Source organism: Lepidochelys olivacea (genome assembly GCF_965140295.1).
Source record: "Lepidochelys olivacea isolate rLepOli2 genome assembly, chromosome: 10".
In the NCBI taxonomy this organism is placed as follows: Eukaryota; Metazoa; Chordata; order Testudines; family Cheloniidae; genus Lepidochelys; species Lepidochelys olivacea.
In genome coordinates this window covers 43,989,208-44,013,319 of record NC_140420.1, presented here as the reverse complement: position 1 = coordinate 44,013,319, position 24,112 = coordinate 43,989,208, and the positions used below count along the sequence as shown (strand labels likewise).

The following is a 24,112-nucleotide window of genomic DNA, read 5'->3' as shown; positions in this document are numbered from 1 at the left end:
CTATAAAATAGCTAGGTGGCCTAGATTTGTGGTTCAGCTGAACCCAGCTCTACAGGATAAAGGCCCGATCCTACAAGGTTCTGTGTGCCCTCAATTTCCACTAAAAGTATTTCAGTGGAATGGTCATTTGGCTGTGCTTTCATTATTTATCCACACTAAAACAGCCTCAGCTGAGGGAGGCCCCCATCCCCCATTCAAGTATCTCATAGCTCATTGGTTATTGCGCTTTCCTGAGAAGTGAGAGAGTCCAGTTTGAATCCTTTTTCTCCTTCTAGCAGAGAGGAGGAATTGAATGTGGATCTCCCACATCCCCAGGCAGTTGCTCTAACCACTAGGCTAAAAGTTATAAGGTGGGCACCTCTTCCTCATGGGTTTTGAATGGTACCTGATGTGGTCAGCATGCTCAGAAGCTGTCGATTGGCTTGGGTCCCAATCTAGGCAGCTGAACACCTAGCTGCCTGCCCCTGCTTCATGAATCTCAATGAGTCTGGGGTGAGAGAGAGACATCTGGATGTCTAGAGAGGGAAGTAGTAACATGCATGCCCTGGGGTCTAAAATTTGGTGCCTGTGAAACTTTTACAGTGAAAAGTTAGGCACCGGGTGAGTTTAGGTGCCTGCAGTTAAGCAGGGTTGCATGCCTCGCAGTGGTGCCCTGTCGAAGACGAAGGCACCTAACTCTGGAGTTCAGGCACTGAAATTGCTTCATGGCTCTTGCTCAGACTGCCTGAGCTGGTGGGAAGGGAGCAGTGGAGGAAGTGTTAAGCACTGAAGCCCTTAAGGTGGAATTTCTTTACACAAGGAAAAGCAAATACATTGAAGTACCAAGGGCGGCAACAGGCTCAGTAAGAATAAACAGTGTGAAGGGGGAGTTAGACAAATACTTCCCTGCTGATAAACAAACCTAACAGGCAGTGTAACTGTGTCACAGCTCAAAGAAAGGTATGAACCCACCTTGGGCTATTTGCCCCTTTATCTTCCTCAAAGCTTCCTGTGTAACATGCTGGCAACCTGCAAGCCCCAGGTAGGCAATGAGCTGGCACCCAACCTGACAGGAGGGGTCTAATCTGAGCTTTCTGTCTGTGCCTTGTTTTATATCAGAAATACAAATGCTGTTTTTAACCATTTAAACAACCCTGCCCCCACACACAAACCTCTACCAAAAATTCAAAGGTGCCTTTGCAGCTGCACCTCTTGCCTGAATTGTGAGAGGCAGCCCAGAATTCTGAACAAGGCAAAACAATGTGGTTACAGCAGAGTTCAGCTCAGCAGGAGAGAGCTGCAGGCCTGGGCTGCTTTCTGAGAGGATTTGTTCACCTACCAAATTAGCTGCATTTGTAGCAGCACAAGTAGGGAGCTCCCTAATGGTGTATGGGGTAATGATGGATTACCCTCCATGGATGGGAGCAGAAGCAGTTATAGGGAGCAATGAATCACAGGTTTAGATGGGACATAGAGTAAAGATGGTAATTTTAGTGGAACAAATCTAATTTTTAAAAGGGGTGCCCTGCTGTGCACCAGTATATGTTTGAAAAAACGTCTAGTTCTGTCCCGTGGTTTGTAGATGGCAGGAGTGCAGATGAGCGCTGCAGGGAAACCTTTCCTAATGCAGAGAAGCCTAGGGAGGAGCCTGGAATCTCTTGCCTCCATATGTTAATTTAGCTATTTGATTTTGCATAGAGTCACTGGGGGCCTAAAAACCTGGCAGCCACTCCTCAGTGGATGGGTTTCATAAATGCACTGAGAGCTTCCTTCAGTTTGTAAACATTTGTCAGCTCTCATACCATATGGCAACTGTTCCCCTACTGGAGAAGCTCTCCCACCTTTTCTCTGATCTGTGCAGGAAGCTGTTTCGTGAAGCATTAGTTCCTTGCAGAAAACTGCAGAGAGGTTCACCCAACCCTTGCCCAGTGCTGATTTTCTCAGTAGGTTGTTAAGGCCCAATCTGTAATCAACACCAGATATGGTGTCACTTGTGATCTTTACATAATGCTTTGTCTAGCCTCAAACACTCAATTACAATATACTTGCTGCACAAGAAAAACCTGTCCTGTCCTCCCACCGTGGGTAAGTATTGTAGAGTTTAAGCAAGGGTAGTGTTCAGGGGGGATTGCTGTCTTAGGTAGGGGTCAATGATACAAGGAGGGGTGAGAACCACTAACCGAGAATGGCCTCCAGAAGTTTGTTTTTCAGGACAGCAAATGGAGCTTAGGGAGAGAGATTCCAGGTCCATGAACATTCAATTACTTTGGTCCATGACTAGGGCACCTAGGTCCTATGTACATGTTTTCTATTTCAGGTTAGTTCAGGACAGACTTCCACTCAGGGGAGGATTTACCTAGTGTCTTTTCTGTTCTCTCACTTGAAAGGAGAGATTGTCTAATATCTGTGTGAGCATGTGTGTATCCACACACACCCCTTAAGTAATGAAGAGAAAGAAATAAAGAATACAAGGGTTTAGTTTGTCAGAGTTTGGTTAGCTATCTCTGTAGGAGACGCCTGAAGCCATCAGATTGTGGGTGCATCTAGGGAGTGTATTTCAGGTATCCACAGAGATAGAATTGTGTGCAAGTGCAGTTCAAAAGACTCTAGATCTACAGTTCACCTTAAACTCACGCACTTTTGAAGATGAAATAATCTTACTGAATAATGTTCTCTAAAAATAATTTAGCTGCTTCTCTGCATTCTGAGAGGCTATTTCTGAAATATGTGCTGTATTTCTTGACACACAAAGTACTGGCAAAAAGAAAAGGAGGACTTGTGGCACCTGCATCCGATGAAGTGAGCTGTAGCTCACGAAAGCTTATGCTCAAATAAATTTGTTAGTCTCTAAGGTGCCACAAGTCCTCCTTTTCTTTTTGCGGATACAGACTAACATGGCTGCTACTCTGAAACAAAGTACGGGCTAGCTTCTAGGAAAGTCTTTTCCATGGAATTTCCAGCCCAATTTCTACATCAGAGTAGTGTTCATGCGGCTTACTAGAAACTTGTAAGATACACCGAATGCAAGTCATCTTGCATCTATCAACATCCTAACCTTGAAGAAAAAACGTGTTGAGGAAAGATACCTCCATTCTAATACAACCCTGCCTGCATGTTAATGGCATTCTGCCCAGGCATACAGTTGAAGTTATCCTAGATTTGCATATCCACAACTCATGTCATTTTGCTAAGATCACTGAACACGTGTAGAGCCTGATTCTGCAAATACTTAAGCATGTGGGTAACTGAGTGCACTGAAGTGAGTGGAACTAATCATGTAACTAAGGTTACTCATGTGTCAAGGTTAACTGGATTGAATCCTTAATCTAATTCTCAGAGAGCCCAGAAAGTAAAAAAAGTAAGAGGCCGCTCACTGCTCAGTCTGTTTTATGTTACAAAGATTCACTGCCAAATTAAAAATCACAGTTCGCAAAGAAGTAACTTTTCAAACATTTTACTTGGGCATTCACAGCTATACATCAAATACTTGCTGCTTGCTTTTCTTAGTCAATATTGCCCTCTGCTGAGTGAAATGAGTAGAACTGTGGCTGCTGCTACACCAGGCATTGTAATGTGCTACTTCCATATCCTTTGAGATAAAATCACCAAAAGAAAGATTGTGTGTGACGGGGTGGCACTCACCCCTTGAATACTTCCTACTGGCTTGGTGAGATACTGCAATCTGTTCTCCACTCCTAACGGTCCCTATAAGTTGCAGACCTCGCTAGGTTGGTCTTCAGTGGCTTAGCCCTCTGGCCAAGTCACATACACGAACCCCTTCCAGGATAGCAAAGTGTTTACCAAATTGTCTGTCCCCGCCAGGGTCTTCAGCCCCATCGCTGGCCCCTTTAAATCCAGACCTTCGCTCAGGGTTTAGGGTGCTTTGCCAGTGGCTGGTGGGGGAACCCAGGCCCACTCGCTACTCCAGGTTCCAGCCCAGAGACCTGTTGACTAATATGTGCTGACTAGCATACATATATATTATGCTGATAATAATATCTGTAATGTATGCATTCCAAGCATAAAATAAGTATACATATTATTAAGGATTAATGTAGCAGTTATATAGCACAAAGTGGCCTATACCTTTATCATAAGCCTGTTCACTTATCCTAAGTATCCCATAACCTCTACCATTATAGGAAGTAAGCTTAGGCTCAAGTAGAAAGGAAAACTGTCAATATCAGGACATATAATTGTTTCTGCATAGCAACACAAAGGGTGTTACCTTCACAAACTTATTTATCCTGGTACAGACCAAGGAGGTGTCTCACACCCCTTCGTACCTGAAATGCATGTACCCAGAACAAAGATAAGGGTGGATCATGACCCGGAAGGCATGGGTTCAGAACAAGAGATAAATGGTTACACAATGGTACCAGAAACAAACATGGTAAAGAACTAATTAATTGAATCCAGTTTCAGGTGACTTTTTACTGATGTACAAGAGATGTATAAAAAGATGGCTTTAGGGATGGAACTTTGGGGAAGCACACCTTCTGCTTAAGGTAAATGTAACATTGCTGCACAGGACTGCTCTTTGGAGACTGCTATCATATGGAATCTGTTTCCTGACTGACACTGGTTATTTGGTCTCTTCTTGAGTATATTTTGTAACAAAATAACAAACTAAAGTGTGGTCAAGCAATTGACAATACAAGTGATCAACAGATCCTATCCACAACAATCATGAATAGCTTCCTTTAATTAGTTGCTGCTGTTTTCTCTGGGCCTGTTTCCACTTGGTCCTTTTATCTTCACCCATTACCTTAGGGTTACAATTCTTAAGTCCTCTCTCTTCCAGGTCCAGTAAATGCAGCCTATTGAGCTCCTTTGGCCAGAGAGGCACACCCTCCTTCACCTTTCGGGTCTCAGGCAGGAATTGACCTGGTAAGGCCCTGCAACTCTTTTTAGCTGAGCCTGCTGGGCTCATTTTAGGCAGGCTGGAGGACCCACTTCACTGCTCTTTTCCTGGGGTGAGGTGTAGTAGGACCCCCTCCAGCATGGGGCCCCATCACATACCTCCCCCTCCAGAAAGGATTCAGGATAGGGCTTCTTCCCAAGAACAAGATCTCCCTCTGTTCGGGAAAAGAAGTAGACGTTCTCATGCTGGGACTCTGGGCACTGCCTTTTTGTAAAGGTGTAAAGTTGTAGTGCCAGATATTCCCATGTAATTCATGGGTTAGTATCTTTCATTGCTTGTGTCCATTTGAAGGGAGCAGGGGCTGTTAGTAGTTTGAACGGGACTCCGAGGAGATAACCGCGCAGTGCTGCTACTGCCCCGCAAATGGCCGAGCATTCCCTTTCTATGGTGGAGTACTTAGTTTCATGTTGCTGAAGCTTCCTGCTTAAGCAGATGATTGGATGCTCTGTTCTTTGAAAATTTTGAGGCAGTACGGCCCCCAAACTTACGGTGGAGTCGTCTGTGTATAAAATAAAAGGTAGCAAAGAATCTTGGCACCAGAGCACAGGTTGCTGCCCCAAAATGTCTTTTATTTTTTAAAACACTGTGATGGTCCCATGTCTGCCATACTTTTTTCGGTGCAGACGTCCTGGTAAGATCCATCAATGGTGTGGCTAATTCTGCAACATGGGGAATAAACAGACAATAATAGTTGGCCAGGTCTAAAAAGGCCCACACATATTTTTTTGTTTGGGGGATGGGAGTTTTTCCCAATGCCTCTGTTTTATCTTGCAGGGGCTGCATTTTCCCATTCCCTACAAGATCCCCCAGATATTAAGTCTCCTGCAGGCAAAATTTACATTTCTTCAGGGGCATGGGGAGCCCAGCCTTCTTCAGTGATTGCAGAACCATTGTTTCATGCACTAAATATGATTGCCAGTCTTCACTGAAGACCCTTACATTATCTAGATAGGCAGCTGCAGAGTGCCTGTGGTGAAGTATATGATCCATTAGGCTTTGAAAGGTGGGCAGCACCCTATGCAATCCAAAGGGCATGGTTATAAAATAGAACAGCCCTAAAGGGATGGCAAAGCAGGGAGTCAGCTCTAAGGGGTATTTGCCAGTATCCCTGGGTCAAATCCAATGTCATAATATACTTGGTTTTTCCAAGCCAATCCAAGAGTTCATCAACTTGGGGCACAGGATAAGCATCAAATTGTGAGGCTGCACTCAAGGCCCTGAAATCCACACAGAACCAGGTTGTGCCGTCTGGTCTGGGCACCAGTAGCACCACACTGCACCAAGGACTTTGGGACTCTTCAGTGATGCCCAGTTCTAGCACTACCCGAACCTCCTGTTCTAGAACTACTCAGAGTTTCTCTGGAACTCTGTGGGTCCTATGTTTAGGTTTGGCCCCCCAGGTTTATCTGGATGTGGTGGGTGAGGAGGTGGGTTTGACCCAGTTGAGAGAGAAGAGATCACTAAAGTATCCCAGCAGGTTCCTAGCATGCCGTCGCAGGAGTGTAGGGAGGCTCTCTGCTATGGGAATGTCTGCAGGTCCTGTTGGAGGCTGCGCTTCTGGCCCCAAGTCATCTGGCAGGTCTCGGGATCTATAAATAGGCCCTCCTGTGCTTTCCAAGCCTTTAACTAGTTCACATGGAAAATTTGTTTTTCCTTTTTCTTATCCAGGCAACGGATCTCATAGTCCAGGGGTTCTCAAACTTTTTCTTTCTGAGGCCCCCCCACACCCTATTAAAACTCCACGTCCCCCTTGTGCCACAACAACTGTTTTTCTGCATATAAAAATCAGGACCAGCATTATGGGGTAGCAAGCAAGGCAACTGTCCAGGGCCCCATGCCACAGGGGGGCCTGTGAAGCTAAGTTACACGGGCTTCACCTTCAGCCCTGGGTGGCAGGCCTTGGGGCTCCAGGCTTCAGCTTCCTGTGGTGGGGCTTCAGCTTTCTGCCCTGGGCCCCATCAAGTCTAACACTGGCCCTGCTTGGTGGACCCCCCTGAAACCTTCTCGCAGCCCCCCAGGAGACCCCAGACCCCTGGTTGAGAACTGCTGTCATAGTGCACATTTCCCCTTTGGCAAATGATCTCCTAGGGTTCCTGCCACTTGACCAACGGCATATTGTCACTACTTGGCAACAGCAACAAGACTTGGTCACCTGTTTGGTAGACTCTTTTCCAGGCTCCTTTTTTATAATGGTGGGCCTGGGCTTGTAGAGTCCATTCCAGATTCTCCCTCTTGATAACGTGATCTACATTTACAGCATCCCTTGACAAGGAGTTCCACAGACTGACTATGCTTTGCGTGAAGAAATACTTCCTTATTGTTGTTTTAAACCTGCTGCCTATTAATTTAATTGAGTGACCCTCTGGTTCGTGTGTTATGTGAAGGGGTAAATAATACTTACTTATTCGCTTTTTCCATACCATTCATGATTTTATAGAACCTCTATCCTATCCCCCCCCTTAGCCATCTCTTTTCCAAGCTGAACAGTGCCAATCTTTGTAATCACTCCTCATATGGAAGCTGTTCCATCCCTTTAATAATTTTTATTGCCCTTCTCTGTACTTTTTCCAATTCTAACGTATCTTTTCTGAGATAGGGTGACTGGAACTGCATGCAATATTCAAGGTGTGTGCATACCGTGGATTTAAATAGTGGCATTATGCTATTTTCTGCTGTCTCTTTCCTAATCGTTCTTAACATTATCTTAGTTTTTTTGACTGCCACTGCACACTGAGTGGATCTTTTCAGAAAAATATCCACAATGAAGCCAAGATCTCTTTTTTGAGTGGTAACAGCTAATTTAGACCCGATCATTTTGTACATATGTTTGGGATTATGTTTTCCAATGTGCATTACTTAGCATTTATCAATGTATTTCATCTGCCATTTTGTTGTCCAGTCACCTAGTTTTGTGAGACTCTTCACAGTCAGCTTTGAACTTAACTATCTTGAGTAATTCTTACCATCTGCAAACTTTTCCACCTCACTGTTTACCCCTTTTCCAGATAATTTATGAATATGTTGAACAGCACTGGTCCCAGTACAGAGCCTTGAGGTCCCCCGCTATTTACCTTTCTCCATTGTGAAAACTGATCATTTATTCCTACCCTTTGTTTCCTATCTTTTAACCAGTTACTGATCCAGGAGAGAATTTTTCCGCTTATCCCATGACAGCTTACTTTGCTTAAAAGCTTTTGGTGAGGGATCTTGTCAAAGGCTTTCTGAAAGTCCAAGTACACTGGCTCAACCTTGTCTATATCTGTTGACCCCCTCAAAGAATTCTAATATATTAGTGAGGCATGATTTCTTTCCCAAAGTATCATGTTCATCTATGTGTCTGTTAATGCTGTTCTTTACTATAGTTTGAACCAATTTACCAGGTACTGAAGTTAGGCTTACCGGTCTGTAATTGCCGGAATTGACTCTGTAGCCTTTTTTAAAAATTGGCATTCCATTAGCTATCCTCCAGTCATTTGGTACAGAGGTAGATTTAAACAGTAGGCTACATACCACAGTAGTGTCCACATGGCAGCTGAGTCCCTTACTGGCAGTCTCAGCAGACACCAATAACTGAATGGGCTACAAAGATAAAATCACTCCCACACCATAACAGGTGTCCAGTCATGAAATAGCTGAGGCACGATGGCAGGATGCAGTGTGTGAGGAAGTTTGCTTTACCTCTGCCCCTGCTGCACATTTCCTAAATAACTGGTTAATTGTCCTTTGTATGACAATCATAGTTAGGGCTCTACTAAATTCAGGGACCATTTTGGTCAATTTCACAGCTGCAGGATTTAAAAAATCGTAAATTTCATTATTTCAGATATTTAAATCTGAAATTTCATGATGGTGTAACTGTAGGGGTCCTGATCCAAAAAGGGGCTGGGTGGGGGTTGCAAGGTTATTTTAGGGGGGGTCACAGTATTGCTACCCTTACTTGTGTGCTGCCACCTTCAGAGCTGGGCCTCCGCTCTCTGGCCGCCCAGCTGTGAAGGCAGAGGTCCAGAAGTAAGGGTGGCATGGTAGGGTGCTGCCACCTTTACTTCTGTGCTGCTGCTGGTGGGGCACTGCCTTCAGAGCTGGGTGCCTGGCCAGCGGCTGCTGCTCTCCGGCCACCCAGCCCTGAAGGCAGCACAAACATAAGGGTGGCAATACTATGACCCCCTACAATAACCTTGCAATCCCCCCCACAGCCCCCTTTTAGGTCAGGACCCCCAGTTTGAGAAACGCTGGTCTCCCCCGTGAAATCTGTATAGTATAGGGTAAAAGTACACAAATGACCAGATTTCACGGGGGAGACCAGATTTCACAGTCCTTGACATGTTTTTCATGGCTGTGAATTTGATAGGGCCCTAATCATAGTGTATGAGCACTTTGCAAATAATGAATTGACTCTTGCATCCAGAGAAATATTATCCCAGTTTTGTAGAATGAGAAACTGAGGCAAAGAGAAGCACAGCTCATAGAGTCGGTCAGGAACAGACCCCAGTTCTCTTGGGTCCCAAGCCAATGTTTTAACCACACACCCATCCCAGTACTGTTATTCTTTGCATCTCTGCACTAAATTAACACAAGAAAACCAATTAAAAAACAGTTTAGATAGATAAAAGAATCACCAGCAGGTCCATTTAGGGCAACTTGTTTTCTTTGAAGTCAACCTGTGGATTTTGTGTTCTTTACTGCCATCTAGTGTGTAAATCTCCTGTTTACATGACACTAAAGCCTCCTTACTTTTCAGGCTTTTGTCACTAGTGAACAAATAATCCAAGACACTACAGAGAAACCTATAGTTTTATCAAGAACATTTCTCTTTTAAATCCATCCATTCATCTAGAAACTTATATGGCTCTTGTCACACTGGTAGCTGAGCACCTCCAAGCACATTCTTCTCTTCTCCCAAGTAGCAGGCCTGTGGGGGGAGGGTTGGTTGGTTGCTTTTAAATGACTGATGCTGCTATTGTGGGGAAGCCAGGGCTCTGACTCAGTGAGGTTAGCGGTTGTTAGCAATAACCAATCACTTGGAAGAACAGTTAACATGGGACCGTTGTACAAATCAGATTCAGACACGCTGGCCTGCCACAATGTATGTTGCCAGCTGTGCTAACGCTTTAATGTTAAAGGGCTGGACTTAGGGAACCGCCTGTGCCACCGCTCTCCATTTAATTTGGTGGTGAATGAGGCGTTAGTTCTTGCTGTTAGAAGAGGCTGAAGGCCTCGCAGCAGGAGCTGGATGTCCCAGCCTAGGAGGAGAGCCACACTCACTCAAACACTAACGCTGGGACCAGAGATGGGTCCAGGGTGCAAGCTCCAGGCCCTGACTGAAAGTTCCCCAAAGGGTGAATTGGACCTGAGGGTGCTTGGACCTGAGGGGTTTGATTCAGGCCCATCTCCACTCTGAACCACTAATAAAAGAAAGCACTGAAAGTGGTGGGCTTTTTATACATGGTCTCCTCTTTCAAGCAAGACCCAATGCAAACATCTCAGGGCTGTGGGGGGACCCAGTGAGTGTAGAGGGCAGGATGGTGAAAACACCCAAGGCCCAGCTATACCAGAGTTCACACAATTGCTACTGCCAGGGAACTAGGGAGAAATGACAGGGTCCTCTTTTTGCCAGTGTGGACAGAGCCTCTGTCCAGTGTCCCCCTTGCAATGAATGGCCCATTGGCTCAGCAAAGGTTGGGGCTGCTCAGCCCGGCTGCTGCAAAGCAGGCCAGGAGCATACCACATGGTGACCGCCAAGCAGGCATTTGACTTGCTGGAGCTGTTCTTCCCAGGCCTTCCAAAATCATGACTCAGGTGCAGTTACTTTCCCGAGTGGTTTGCTTTGCTAGGGACTGACCCTTTTTCCTTCTCCACAAAGGGTGGTGGGAGGATGTGATCTATGTTCCCCTGTGCACACCGCTCTGCAGCCAGGACACAGTGCCAGTGTCCTTGGTTTGTGCAGAGGGAAGAGGGGGAAGAGATGCTATGCTATGCCACTAAAATGTTCAGCAGCACATTAAAGAGACTTTTGAGTTGCGGGACTTAAGAACCTGAGGGGAAAAGGACACTGCCCAACTTACTTGGGGGGGGGGGTGTCTTTTGCTCATGGTTTATGTTTATGAACCCTAGTTGCGGTGTTTTCCCAAATTAATGCTGAGTTACTTCCCTCCTTTTATTAAAAGTTTTTGCTACACTCAGATGCTGTGCTTGCAAGAGGGGAAGTATTGCCTCTTAGAGGCTCCTAGAAGGTGGTGTGTAATTGTCTAGGTCACTGGGTGGGGGCTTGAGCCAGTTTTGTGTTGTGTTAGTGAAAAGGAACCCCTAGACACTGAACCTGGCCCTTGTTGCTGCTGGCTCCACCTGGCAGAAGGGTTATAGTTACACTCCGCAGAGTAAGGGCCCCATTGAGAGGAATGGGAGGGTGTTATGTGAGGTGGGGTAGGGCGATGGAAGCTCACAGTGAATGGGCAGGGCAGCGGGATAGGCGAGGAAGTGAGGGGAGCTACTGAGACTCGAGGGGAGCCAGCTCAAGGGGCATTCCTGGCTAGGCCTATTGCCACTCCTATGGCACATCATTGGTGGCTGGCGCCCTGTGAGCTGGCGCCCCTGCCTCACGTTGGTGGCTGACACAAGTGCTCCTGCCCCTCCTGCAGGTGGGGGTCTCCTGGTGGCTGGAAGGCAGACCCAGCTCCCAATGAGTCACACGAACAGTATCCTGCCCTTGAATGTGCTACCCCTGTACCAGCCCTGCACACCAGCCCAGATGGCTGCAGCCAGCCATATGGCAGCTGCTCCAGCCCCTCCTCCAGGGCTAGGGTTACCACCTTTGACATTCAAAAAATAGGCAAAGCCCTAGAAGGCAAGCCTACCGCAACCCCAAAGCCCAACCACAAGGCAACCCTCCCCCCCCAATAGCCACTTATAGGATCTAGAGAGAGAACACCTATAGATAAGACTGATAAACCGCTGTTTGTCTTATCAGCACATTTTGCCAGCCAGTCTTCGGAGTTGGTTTCATGTAGCCAGTGGTTATTGAATGTGCAGTTTCTGATTGAGCTTTATTTTCGGAGGGTGTTGTAGGATCACTCGAACCATCGCCCTGATCGCCCATTAGTCACTGTGCCTCGCGCTGTACTCTCATGTGACTCACAACAGGTTTGATCGGTTATCACTTAAACTGTGAAAGTGGGAACACTGCAGCAGCCTCACCTCTGCTCCAGGGGCTCTTCCCTCCCCCCCCCCCCCCCCAGGGTGCTGCAAGGGAGGAAGAAGAGGGGGCAGCTACTGGGCTCTTTAGCTCCCCCACCCGTCCTGGGAGAACGGCTTTGGATTGTTGAGGGAGGACGAGAAAGAGTGCAAGCTCTGGCTGGAGCAGCCCTGGTTAGTTGCACAGCCCCAGGAGGCAGGCAAGCGAGGTGGGCTGCCAAACAGAGGGAATCAAATTCGCTGTCACTGCCAGCCACGCTCCAGCCAAAACAGCACTGCCAGTTGCAGAGAAGAATCGCAAGACTTTGCCCTGGTCTACACTACGAGTTTAGGTCGAATTTAGCAGCATTAGATCAATTTAACCCTGCACCCGTCCACATGACAAAGCCATTTCTGTCGACTCAAAGGGCTCTTAAAATCAATTTCTGTACTCCTCCCCGACGAGGAGGAGTCGGGGAATCGCTTGGTCGAATCTGGGGTAGTGTGGACGCAATTCGACAGTATTGGCCTCCGGGAGCTCCATTGTGACCACTCTGGACAGCACTTTGAACTCCGATGCACTAGCCAGGTACACAGGAAAAGCCCCGGGAACTTTTGAATTTCATTTTCTGTTTGGCCAGCGTGGCAAACTCAGCAGCACAGGTGACCATGCAGTCCCCCCAGAATGTTTCTACGCTCCCCCTATCATCTCCATCCCTGAGGTTATCGCAGATTAGAAGGCGGAAAAAACGCACTCACGCTGACGTGTTTTCTGAGGTCATGCAGTCCTCCCGCACAGCTTAATGGATGGAGGCATTCAGTGGCAGAGGCCAGGAAAGAATTGCTGCGTTTGCTTAACAGCAAAAGTATCATGCCTTGCTAGCGATCCTGCCCGAGCCAGGTCGCTGTGTCATATGCACTCCGTGCTGTGTCAGCCTTGGGCGGGGGCATGACTGCTTTGTGAGCAGGAAGGCCATAGATATAGACATTGCATTAGGTAGCTTCTGTAGCTAGAGAAAACATTCCTGTGCATTCGGCAAAGTCGTGGCAAAAAAAGAGAAGCCCTGTGACACACCAAACTATTAATAATACATAACCACACATTACATAAAGTAGAATAGGGACCATGTGAGGGCTACATTCAAGCTGGGTTTCCATAGGGTAGTGATTATCACGTTCACCTAACACACAAAAAGTCCCCGGTTTGAAACTGGGCAGAAACAGGTCACTGTTCCCTTTTCTGACTCCCCTCCTGCATTTTTAGTCTTAGAACAGACCGCGTTGTGAAATTTTACTTTGAATTATATCAATTATGAGTTAAATAATATGGAAGCTCTCTCTAAGTTATAGGCCTGGGTTCCTTACCCTTTCAGCTGCTCTGATAAATTAACATTTTTGTTGGAGTGGGACCTGACGACATGTACCCAAAACCACCCGCGACAAAGTTTTTGCCCCATCAGGATTTGGGAGCTTAATTCCCAGAATTCCAATGGGCAGCGGAGACTGTGGGAACTGTAGGATAGTAACCCACAGTGCACCGCTCTGTAAGTCGATGCTAACCACAGTAGTGAGGACGCACTCCACCGACTTAATGCGCTTAATGTGGACATACGCAATTGACTGTATAAAATCAAATTCTAAAAATTGACTTCTATAAAATCGACCTAATTTCGTAGTGTAGACATGGGACCTGCACTCATGCCCTGAGCAGCGGCTCAGCCGAGCCAGCGGTCACACGGGGAAAGAGGTGCAGGGATCTGTCTCTGTAAAATTTCCTCTGGAGCCAAGGCTATGCCATGTTGTGTGCAGCCCTGCAGCTCCCCCGATTCCTTCAGTGCTCTCACACGGCCCTGAGTCAACCTGGGATTTTAAACTAGTCTTTTAATAAGCATGTCGGAGACAAATGTTTCGTTTTACTCTGCCTCCCCAGGCACTTGGCAGGGATGGGCATGGACTGTCTCTGCAGAGCAGTGAGTGAGAATCCAAGCAATAAACCAGCAAAAGTGACATTTTACTATAGCTACCCGTGCTTTGGCACTAATAAGATGGTCTTTAATGCAATCAAGACATGGAACAGACCTCCAGCCAGTTTATTTGTCTGGCTTATTAAGTGAGGGAAATGAAGCACCTTCAGGGCTCTGATGAGGACAAAAACACAATCCTGCAGCATCCAGCGTGCAAGGTCTGTCAGCAAGCAAAGAGGAGCAAATTTAGAGTTGTGCAGGGGCAGACATTTTAAAAAATTAAATGAAAAAGCACCTAAGAAATGCCTAATTTCCTGCCACTCCCCATGCAGGGCCTATCCTGAAAAAGACTGATGGGTAGGTTAGAAGGGATAAGTATCTAAGTAGGGTTGAAACGCAAGGCCTGCAGGCTGAGGCGTGTAAGATTTTAGCTTAGCCATACTAGGCCTTAGAGTTAAGAAATGCTTGACATAAGTAAGTGACCAAAGAATGACCCAAGATTACCATTCATTGGTACATCTTTTCCTGTATTGTGAAAAGTTAGCCCGTAAGATTAATTTTAGATCGCAAAATGCCCTAAAAGTACATTTTTTTCTAACACGGGCCTTAACTGCAGGACACAGGCTGTGCATCAGTGCTAATGAGAATATAAGGAACTAGGCACAAGTCAAAGAAAACGGAGTACCCCGATCTTCTTTGGGAGCACAATACAAATAAGAAAAAAGAGGGCTGACACTTTCACACAGGCACAGGGTATGAGGTAGAGTCAGAATCACATTATAAAAGTGGTTTCAGAGTAACAGCCGTGTTAGTCTGTATTCGCAAAAAGAAAAGGAGTACTTGTGGCACCTTAGAGACTAACCAATTTATTTGAGCATGAGCACGAAAGCTCATGCTCAAATAAATTGGTTAGTCTCTAAGGTGCCACAAGTACTCCTTTTCTTATTATAAAAGTGGGTGCCCAGATTTGGAAAACTGAGTTCCCTATGGGAAAACCTCCACCATGAACCATCCCTCTACTGATGATCATGCCAGAAGAGCCGCATCAGACTCTAAGACTATCTAGGAGCAGGGTGGGCAAACTATGGCTCACGGGCCGCATCTGGCCCACCAGCTGTTTTAATCCAGCCCTTGAGCTCCCACTGGGGAGCAGGGTCTGGAGCTTGCCCTGCCTGGTGCTCCAGCCGGGGAGCATGGTCGGGGGGGGGGGGGGGGAGGGAGGGGGAATGGGTGTTCCACACGGCTTCTGGAAGCAGAGGCATGTCCCCCTGGCTCCTACACATAGAGGCAGCCAGGGGGCTCCAGCCCACACGCTGCCCCAAGTGCCACCCCTGCAACTCTGATTGGCCAGGAACCATGGCCAATGGGAGCTGCAGGGATGGCACCTGCAGACAGGGCAGTGCGCAGCAGAGCCTCCTGGCCGCACCTCTGCGTAGGAGCCACAGGGGGAACATGCTTCCGGGAGCTGCTTGAGGTAAGTGCTGCCCAGAACCTGCACCCCTGAGACACCACTCCACGCCCCTGATCCCCCTCCCACCCTCTGAACCCCTTGGTCTCAGCCTGGAGCACCCTCCTGCACCCCAAACCCCTCATCCTCAGCCACACCCAAAAGCCTGCACCCCCAGCCAGAGCCCTCACCCCCTCCTGCATCCCAACCCCAATTTCATGAGCATTCATGGCCCGCCATACAATTCCATACCCAGATGTGGCCCTCGGGCCAAAAAGTTTGTCCACCCCTGATCTAGGAGGATGAGAGTATTATGATTGCTATAATTATGTGTAGGATTTATCTATGCGTGGATAATCATAACTTTGTTGGTAACTTTAATAAACTTGATAAAGGATATTAGACATTGTTCTTGTGACTGTCTGGTCTTCATGTGATCATTGAGGCTCTAGATCTGGAACAAGTAGCAGAGGTGACTTTCACTCCACTGAGCTTGAGCCAGTAGCCACCAGAGCCGAACCCACTGTGGTGTAACACACCATTACGAAATACACTTGAACTAAAATAAAAGACTACACCCCACACTGTGGGAGTTCCCATCCTCACTGCCTGCAAACCTGCCTCTGCTCTCATCCCAGCTATTATTCAGCTACTGGTTTCAGAGTGATAGCCGTGTTAGTCTGTATCAGCAAAAACAATGAGAAGTCCTTGTGGCACCTTAGAGACTAAGAAATTTATTTGGGCATAAGCTTTCATGGGCTATTCAGTATCATGGCAACAGGGGAGAAGCCAATGGCTAACCAGCAAATCTCCCAGGCATTCGACAAACACTTCCTTTCTTGTCTGCATTACAAGAAATAAGCTAGTTTCCTTTCCTTATCAATGGGAGGGTGGTTCTGCGCTCAGAGCCTGGACGCTGCATTCCTTCCAATGAATGTTCCCTCACGCCTGTATCTCCTCCCATTAAGGGCGAGGATTTATAGAGCCAAAGCACCATAGCCATACCACCTCTCCGGCCCCGGCCTGGGGCTGTCTGGCCAACCGTGCTAAGAAGAAAACGTGCAGTTGATTATGACTATGTGTCCCTGAGCTGTGACCTGTTGTTCTTAACCAGAAGAATCAGGCCTGGCAGCCAGGAAGGGGATGCTGCCACCTCCACTGCAGCCCCAGGACGTGAGCCAGGAGCACTCCCAGCAGCTGCTTCTCTTCCCTGCTGCTGCTCAGCAGCTCCCCCGCAGCCACCAGCTGTAGTACAGGAGCTCTGCTCCTTTGCCTTCTTCCCTACTGGATGGTGGGAGCCCCGGTGATCTTCTGGCTCTGCCTGAGCCTGGGGAAGTCTCTGGCAAGGTTGGCTACCCTAGCTCACGTCCAGACAGCCCAAAAGAGAGGGTAGCCTAGGGGGTAGAAGAAGCCAAGAATCAACCACCAGTTGCAGTTCCCAGGTGCTCCAGCCAAGCTCAGGATCGCAGTGGCAGCCACCCCCTCCTCCATCAGCCCAGGGGTGCAGTGAGGGAGATACAGTGGCCAGCTACACTGCCGGCTCTATGCCTACTGGACACACAGCACAGCACTGACTGAGCCAGGACTGGAACTCGTGTGTTCCGGGTCCCTGGCCCCAGCTGTGCTGCCTGCTACGCTGGGAGCTAATTGTTATTATCGGCATCACCGTAGCAGCTAGGATCCCAGGCACGACCCATGAGACATGAGCACTGCAGGGCTTCCAGTAATGAATGGCCAGGGCCTCCTGCAGCAGCCCAGCCGTGGTTCAGTACAGACCCAGAGCAAGAAGGGCCCTACTCACTGAGCCACCATCACCACTCCCTGCCATGTCGGCGTCTTCCTTGAGACTTCCCATCCATGCTTTGCCCATGCCCTGCTTGGTTTGTAACCTACAGGATGACAGTATGAGACAATAGGGCAGCGAAACTCAGATTTGCTTCTACGTATTTTCCCCTGCTTGGGTTCTCCATGTGCAGAAAGACAGTAACCACTTCTCAGACACTGGCACATTAGAAAATGTTGGTTTTTATTTAAAATATGTTCACAGGCTACAGCAAGACAGCATCTATGCCCCAGATGTCACCCGCTGGCCAACAGGTGTAGTTATACAACTGAGAGTGGGGGCAGAAAGGACATGAACCATTCATGGATCTATATAAAGACTTCTGGATTACAAAAGAGATAAAGATAGAAGCAGCAAGGCTGGGCTGTGCATGCACCGACTTCAGCTGCCTTCCCCAGTCATTGATGCATCAGTACTTAAGAGTTCCCAGCTGTGGTGCTGCGTCAGCACACACTCCTCGGGCAGGCTGGAGTGAAGAGTAAGGGTAAAAATCGCACCGAGATTGCACGTGACTCACAAAAATACTGTACAAGTGACTGGCGCAGCAAGATGTGGCTCCAGACCAGGGACAGATCCCAGCTCCTCAAAAGGAGCTTCATGACTGCATCATTAGCTCCGCCCTGGCTCCTCCCCTTCCTTTGGCCACAAGGACCAAGAGTGGGTCCAGCCTTTGTCCCCAGCCTCCTAGGAGGGAGAATGGTGTGTCTGAATGGAATCCTCCCCCATGCTACAAGATTGTGACATCTACTGGGCCATTCTTACCCCAGGTCTTGTCACTTTCACTTCAGCCTGACCACGCTGGCAGTGCTAAAGGGCATTTCCTCCTTGGCTGAGGTTACAGCCCGTCTGACTGCCTGCTGCTGCACTCATTGACATTAATACTTCAGTGGGAGAGGGCCAGTCTCAGGTGGTGGAGGCAGGTAAAATGCCTGTTTGAGTGATTTCACTGTGATCTATCTGGGAGCTTACAGAAACCAGGCTGCTCTTATGTCTGCAATGCCTTGCAGCTGCTGGTTAGAGGACGCAACTCAGGGTAAGAAGTGCATCATGGCAGATCAGGGACACTCATTTCACTAGTGTGAAACATTTGCAAACATTCTCCTCCTCCCCAAAACAAAACACCCAAGACACAGAGGGCAACAGCAGGACCAAGAGCTTCCTTAGGGACACAGGATTAGATCAGAGTCCAGTATCCTGTCTCCACGAGCAGCCAAGATTCCTTGTGCGTCAGAGGATGGCCACCTACTACTGCACCTGGCCAATTTGCACGGGTCCTTCACTAACCAGAGTGTTTAACATCGGCAATGGGTAGACATCAAAACAGGATCAGGTTCAGCAAGTCTGAAAAGGGGCGAAGAACGGCTGCTTGGTGCAAAGCTAAAGCAAGTGGCAGAATCGGTTAGCCAGCGCACACACTGTGAACACCTCAGTGCCCACACCCTATTTATCCACTACAAAGCTATTGCTGCCCCACACAATGGCTGATCCGCCTGCTGAGCCTTTCAGGGTGTGTCCACACTGCCATTCGACACCTGCAGCTGACCTGTGCCCGCCAACTTGGGCTCCTGAGGCTCAGCTGCAGGCCTGTTTAATTGCCATGTAGACCTTCAGGCTCAGGGTGCAGCCCAGGCTCTTGGACCCTCAGGCTGCAGCATGAGCCTGGACATCTACACCACAATTAAACAGCCCCAAAGCCTGAGTCACAGGGCAGCTGTGGATTAATTGCAGTGTAGAGACACCCTCAGAGACTAGCTACTTGAGTGTGCAAGCCAGTCACTAGGAGATAGGGCGTGAACATGCAGCTATGAGGACTGTTCAAAGGGCCCCAGCAGAGCTCTCTCGTCTCCCAATCACATAGCTCATGGGATGGTCCCTATTCTCCTCCTTGCATCCCAGCTCAGGAAGATGAGGTCTTGGGAAGTTACTGGCTCATCACTGAGAGCTTTAATATTTGCTCATCTCTGGGTTATTGCCTTGGGATACATTTCCCGGCTCTTTAAAGATAATAAATACCGTTATAAAATTCTAAAGGATTGTGTGCTCACATCCCATCTCCCAGAGGATCTGAGCAAACTTGTGACTGGCAGCTAGCATGTGGCATTCAGAGGTATACTGGAGCGGGTTGCAGAAAGGGATGTAAAAAGAGGAAATAAAGTCCTGTTCTCCTGCTGGAATAGCTCTGGCATCCCAGCTTAGAGTTCTCCATTTTAGTGACAACAAGACTGGAGGGGAGAAGGACAAAAAATTGCACCTAGAAAAGTAAAATAAATGAATGCCAAAAGTAAAAAATGGAATGATTGGATGACAACTGAAGGCTAAATTGCAGCTAGAAAAGTCTCCAGTCTGAATTTAGTTCAGTCCCAGCCCAGTGTCAAACCTCCTGTTCCTGAGCTCGCAGAGAAGCTAGCAAAAGGCCAAATTACAAGATCGTCTAACTGAAGTTAACATTCTAGACCTTGCACAATGTGGATTCAGGCCAGGACACGGAAATGAAACTGGCCTAGTGGCACTGATGGGTGATCTCCTGCTGTCAGTGGGCAGAAAGCCATTCTCCTCCTCCTGGGCCTCTCTACAGTGTTCAACACAGATGACCGTGAGATATGCTGTCTGGCCTGAAAGAGAGGACAGTAGTCCAGGGTAATGAGGTAAAATGGCCTGAGTCCTTCCTGTACAAACACACCCAAAGAGCAGAAATGGGCAACTGCACCTCTATCACTAGACTCCTCACTTTGGGTTTTCACAAGGATCAATTCCCTCACTGGTCCCTTTTGGCATCTATATCCTACTGCTCGGATGACATGGACTCAAGTGCCAACAATATGCCAATGGCACACAGCTCTACCTATTGTTCAGTACATACGACCACACGCCTACCACCAAGATGACCCAATGCTTTGATGAAATCAGCTCATGGATGAAGAACAGCTGGTTGATGCTAAACCCAAGAAAAAGAGAGGTGATGCTGGAGGGTGGGGGAATGTATTTTGAAGAGTTTTCAGCCATGGTGGAGTCTCCTTTGGCTGAAGTTCACACCCACAATTGGTCAATTTCAGTCCATCGACTTAGGAGTACTCCTGGATTCCTCACTGGACAACAAGCTCGCATGTCACAATGGTTGTAACGCTTTCCACCAGCTCCGGCTGGCTAGGACACACCATCCCATCAGTCCTGGCCTCAGTTATTCACACCTTCGTCACCGCTCAGCTGGCCTGCAGCAATGCAATACACCTGGGCATGAAACCTGCAGTGCTTAGGGAACTCCGACAAGTACAGAACACTGCAGCACATCTCAGCACCACAGCTGCTGCGAGCACCTTTCCTCTCCTCTCTACCCTGGCTCCCCTAGCATTTCCACTCAAGTTCAAGGCCGAGTCCTTATCTTCAAAACATTCCACGGACTGTGCCAGGGTATCTAAAAGACCATTTAAGCTCTGGGATGAAGACCTTGGTTGACAACTTTGCTCCTCTGTCACAATGGAACCATAACAAGAGTAAAGGTCATCTTTGCAGTCTGAGCCTGTGCAATGAACTCCCCCAGCCAGGGACAAAGGGCTACCACAAACCTCGCCACTCTCTGCTCCAAGTGCAAGGTGCGTTTCTTTGATGTCCATTCTGCAATGGTGACTTTATTTAATAAAAATAAGATTAAAAACACCCCTACCAAAACAAGACACTCCCCTGCACGTGCCGCTCCCTCTGGGACGAGGATAGGAGAACAAACACGGGACAGATGCATAGTCACATTGCTTAATGCCCAACTGGAAGGTGCCCACAGACTATGGTGAGGAGTGGGGTATAAAAACCTATATCGGATACTACATTATCGGTGCTTTCAGTGGAAAACAGCTGCAATGGGAGGGGGATCAGGAGAGATCCCAAATCCTCAGTTACCTCCAAATGCTAGTGCTTGGAAACCTCTCTCTGCGCAGTGACGAGTGGAGTCCCAGCCCCACCCACCACGCTAGCCCCCAGCTAGCCGTGACAGGAACACATGATGGCACCCCTAGTTCTGCACTGCACTGCCCACCCCTAACAAAGGCCTTGGGACGAGCATGCTACTCAAACAGATCCCAAGTCTTCAATAAGCTCGTCATATGGTCCTACCCCTCCAGAGGGGAGTGTTCGAATCCTGCTGCGGGAGCCCTGCTTAGCCCTGGAGCTGATGGCAATGGAGCAGAAGCAGCTGCTGACCCTGCAGCAGTTGTGAGGTTAATGGCAGTTGAATGAGCTCAGCCCAGACACACAGAGGTTAGGCCATGGAGCATGTCGTTCTTTTTCTGCAAGTCCTGCCGCCGCCTGCAAAGCCCCCTTCACCGCTCTGCAAGCGCTGTGCTTTGAAGCAGGAGTCCGCATCACAGTTCTCCTCCCTCATGGCACCATGCAACACAGCAGACACGGCTACATCCACTGCAGCCCTGTCTCTCCCCCAGGCATCCTGCTGCTGTCAGGAAGCTGCCAGTACTATCGCCGCATTTCAAGAGCTGTGGCTAACATGGTCAATGTGCACCTCCGCCAGCTGCAGGGGTCCCGATGTCAGTGTTTATAGGGGATGGGGTGAAAGCCGGGAGCAGTCCTGAGCCAGGCAAATGTGCAAGAACAACTGTGATGGCCAATCCGCAGGCAAAAAGTTCCAGCGATGGAGGAGCAGAGTGCTATCTGCAAAGCGAGCCCACTCCCCACCGCTCGCTGGGACCTCATCCCCAGGAGCGTGGGTTAACGTCACTGGAGGTTTCTTTGTTAAACACTGAAAGAGATTCGTACTCCGAAAAGCTGAGTTGTCATTTGTGCAAGAGAGTGAGTCAGACCATACCCCCCAGAAATGATCCCGGGCATAAAGCAGCATTTCCTGGCACTTTGTTGCGCTCCGGCCAGTCCTCACGCCCTCCTTGCTAGCTGTGTTCCTCTCCTCTGTAAGATTGGCTGCCGGGGCAGGATGGGAAGTGGGGGGAGAGGGGAGGAGAGCGAAGGCAGGACACAGCTCCCTGCACAGCTCACAGGTGACGTGGCACTTTGTTTTAGCAGCGCTTTCAAACACAATCAACCCAAAGACCGGATGCCTGATGCACACACACACACCGGAGAAGAGGGGATTGGTGAGTATTGCCGGCAGCACGGCCACTCTCCAGCAGCCTACGCACAACTGCTGGGCACATCCCTTCTGGAACAACTCACTGAGGGAGTCCCGGGCACCCTGACGCCAGAGTTACACGAGCTGCTTGCTGGTGTGAGGGGAGTGCCGCATCCTGGTGCTGCTTGCACCGTATTGTGTCTGTCTCCCACCTTTTGCTCCATGTGATCCCAAAGCGCTTCACACACAGAGACAGCTTTATTTAGTGTGAGGGGAATGAGGGGCTGATCCAAAGCCTGCTGGACCCAATGCGAATCTTTCCACTGACTTTGGATCAGGGTCCTAAAGTGCACGGTTACAGTGGCTGTGTGAGAGGTGCTTCTAGAACGCTAAGCAGGCTGGACTCTTAATATGCATCAGCCCAGGCAGGCTTTTGAATATTCATGAGCTCAGCCTCTTCCAGCATTGCACTCATGACTCCCATCCCATCCCCCTCAGCTCCATTGTCCCCCATGCGCAGCAGGGTTTCTGCTCAGTCCCCACACTCCCCAGGGACGGCGCTGCGTCAGGCCAAAGAGCACTGGAAGTTTCATTTAGATATTGACGACACAGAGCTTCCAGGGGAACACAGACACAGCTATTCCTCCTGCTCCATCTAAGGTGTTCGCTGGCTCCTGATCGCAGCAGGGCTACATCCTACTACAGACCAGGCCCAGCTCTCAACTCTCCTTTGGGGGTGCTCCCATACAGCCTTCTCCTGTGGTTAGAAACTTGGGGTGCTGAGGAGCCCCGTGTGGAGAGCATAGTGTGCCTGGCACCGCCATCAGACAACTGTCACTCCAAGTTCGGATTCAGCACTGCTGGTTGCTGGCCAAATTCCGTATTGCCTGTAAAGTGCAGATGCCTTTCAAACAGCCCTCCTGAATCTTGCTCAAAACTTTTCCTCTGGCCTCCTCAAGGAGCCAAATGAGGGGGTCTTATTCTAGCCTGTTCATCTCCCCACTGCCGAACCCTACCCAGTGCAGGTCGGCCTTGCTTTGCATCCGCTTGCGGACAGGCGGGCTGCCCTTTCTCTGGATTGCCCAGCGCAGCAGAGTGCATTATTACAGCATGGCATGTACTCTGCACAGCGCTGGGTGGGGCTGGGCTTTGGGGTTAGGGAGCCACCTCATCCCTTTATTTTCACCTCTCTTCTGCCCTGAAGGAACGCTGGCACAGGGACCGGGGTACGTTTTGGAAGGGACATGGGGCAGTTAAACATGATCTATGCTGCGCACACTAGCCTCACAGGGGATGAGAGTTGCACAAGAATCCCCGTGACTAACAGTCTGCTATTGCCACCTAAAGAACCTGACTTCAGCAGGTATCGGGCCAGGAGCACTAACTCCTGTCTGGCATTTCGCTGGAGCTGTAACTTTTACACTGAAAGTTGTTATGACAACTACTGTAACTGAACTATTGCCCGCGTATGAACACTGGCACCTAAGCAGAGATGCATTTCAGGACCCGGCTAGGCCAAGGCCCAGTGTGGAAGGGTAATGTGGAAACCCCAAAGGGCAAGAGGAAATCCGTCCTGAGGAGAACTAGCTGAGTGTGGGATGTGTGTTCTGGGAGAACAGAACATGCCTCAGCTGTGTCCCCAATCCTGAGCTCCGTAGGGAGGGTCAGTCTCTGCTTCCGGGGCTTCTCACTTACTGAGATCCACGGTTGTCCTTGAAAA

At 48.7% G+C, this 24,112-nt stretch overlaps 1 protein-coding gene across 1 annotated transcript in view; it reads right to left on the bottom strand.

Moving 5' to 3' along the window:
* Positions 1 to 17,488: 17,488 nt before the first annotated feature.
* GRAMD2A (GRAM domain containing 2A) overlaps positions 17,489 to 24,112 on the bottom strand; it is an 82,954-nt gene continuing 76,330 nt past the window's right edge. The window contains exon 13 of the mRNA XM_084640916.1: positions 17,489 to 24,104. The gene's annotated coding sequence lies outside the window, so the exon portion shown is untranslated. The remainder of the gene's footprint in view (positions 24,105 to 24,112) is intronic.